The following is a 2,500-nucleotide window of genomic DNA, read 5'->3' as shown; positions in this document are numbered from 1 at the left end:
CTCTCTCTCTCTCTCTCTCTCTCTCTCTCTCTCTCTCTCTCTCTCTCTCTCTCTCTCTCTCTCTCTCTTCTTCTCTATCTCTTCTTCTCTATCTCTTCTTCTCTATCTCTTTCTCTTCTTAGATATTCTCTCGTTTTCCTCCTCCTCCTCCCCCTCCTTTTCCTCTCAATCCTCCTCCAATTCTCCCTCTCTCTTCTTCGTCTTTGTTCTTCCCATTCCCTTTCCTCCTGCTCCAGTCCTTCATCATCTCCCTTTGTTCTCATACTACACACTCTCTCTCTCTCTCTCTCTCTCTCTCTCTCTCTCTCTCTCTCTCTCTCTCTCTCTCAGTTTCTCTCTCTTTCTCTCTTTCTCTCGTTGCCCCCAGGATGCCGACCCGAGCGCCAATTTCCGGCCACGTGTCGACGGCGGCCGAGATCTCTTCGGCCAAATGTCGACGACTCGACCTAACTTTTTTTTTTTTATTCAAAAATTTGATTTATCCTCAGTGGCGGTCCTCACACCCGCATGGGAACATTGGCTGCCTTTATCTCTTTATTTATGTGTATGTGTGCGTGTGTGTGTGTGACACCCCAAAGGACCTGAGTCATGCGTCATTCTTTTAAGACAAAGAAATCAATTCCAATTTGATCATTTTTATGATTCTCATCTCTTCGGCGCAATATTGTCCTCGAGAATAGAAGCGCTGGATATCTTTGACAAAACAGTGAGATACACCTTTTCCTCCTCCTACTTCTCCTTTCAGTGTTTCCCCGCAAAACGAGGTGTCTAGGCATGGGACCAATATATGTGTATATATATATATATATATATATATATATATATATATATATATATATATATATATATATACATATATATATATATATATATTGTTGGTACATTGTGACAAGTTGATGAAGGTGGAAAAAGAAGTCACGGGTCTAGTTCCGAGTTCCTGAGCGAAACCGGTCAGGAATAAACTCAGGAACTCGGAACTAGACCCGTGACTTCTTTTTCCACCTTCATCAACATATATACATGTATATATACAGTATATATATATATATATATATATATGATATATATATGTGTGTGTGTATATACACATATATACATGTATATATGCATATATATATATACATATATATATATATATATATATATATATATATATATATATATATATATATGTGTATATATATATATGAATAAGTTTTTGGGTCATGTTAGGTCATTTGCCGTGCGCCCTCGACTGGATGATTCACTCCTACGGCGCTTGGGTTACCTTCCCATAGACAACGTCTCGCCAAGGAGGTAAAGAAAGCATCATACCAGTCTTGTTTACAAATATTTATTTCTAACTTGAGCCATCCCGACATCCATACATACATACTTATACCAAAAGACCTTTTTTCCCCTGATAAGGGGAGGGTAGCCAACACAGAAGGAAAATATTCCATAAACCTTTGTCAGAGTCTACTTCAAAGCTGTCACCATGTTTGATTATCTTATACACAAGGATTTTCATTTATTTTTTTTCGAGATTACAGCATATATGTCAAAATTGCCCACGGTGCTTGCACTACCGGCAGTGAAACTAGTCACTTCTTAAGCTAAAGTGATTTATCCTTATATTCTGAAAAGTAAATCTAGTAACCCTGAGCCTTCCTAGAAACACAATGACGCGCTTGCGCAGTTAGTTATCTAGATCTGAAGAAAAACTGCGAACTATTAGTTATCTAGGTCTAAAGAAAATAGATTAACTGTGCACTACTAAAGTTCCATTAGAAGGTGTAGCCAGACTTAATGCCCAAAAAAATCACTCTATTTGCATGTGTGATTCACCACGGGGTTGAATCACGTGGTTGACACGTGATTGACAGACATTACCCTTCCGAATAAGAGGCCAAAGTTCGTATGTATGGCCCAGTCTATGGGTAATACTTTGAGATTACACACACTCAACTCTTTAACTATAAGAGTTGGAATGCCGGCTTGCGATACAGCAATTCTGATACGTTCAGCCCTGGTCTTGTGTGTATGTGTGTGTGTGTGTTTATGTGTGTGTGTGTGCGAAGATCTACTAAAAGGAAAACGGGAACGATTGTCAACAAGAGTAGAATAAACGAGTATGAGGAAGAAAGAGAAAACTCAAAACATGAAGTTGAAAAATATGTTAATGATGCTTAGATGCTTCCTTTGAGGTCTTGCGACTAATAGAAGAATGGAAAGAAGTAATGTAAGGATATATGAAAGACAGACGAGTTTATACCACGGGAAATATTTTGGTAAAGACGAACAGCGGACTGCGCCCGACCCCGCTGCGTGGGGACTCGGCCCTTCGGGCGAGCTTCCTTTGCTCGCAGGCGCCTTTAGCCAATCAGTCGTCTCTGTTGCCGTCTCATCACCGCTGTCGGCCAATCAGTCGTCTCCGTCACCGTGACGTCACTGTTCTCTCACAAATCAGGGACCGGATGGGACGTGTCCCCTTGAGGGATTTCCGGTTTCCGGTTCGATT

Source organism: Oratosquilla oratoria, chromosome 1 (genome assembly GCF_046742065.1).
Source record: "Oratosquilla oratoria isolate Oo_2021 chromosome 1, ASM4674206v1, whole genome shotgun sequence".
NCBI classification, from domain to species: Eukaryota; Metazoa; Arthropoda; class Malacostraca; order Stomatopoda; family Squillidae; genus Oratosquilla; species Oratosquilla oratoria.
The sequence above is the reverse complement of the archived record's forward strand: the minus strand, read 5'-3'. Positions refer to the sequence as shown.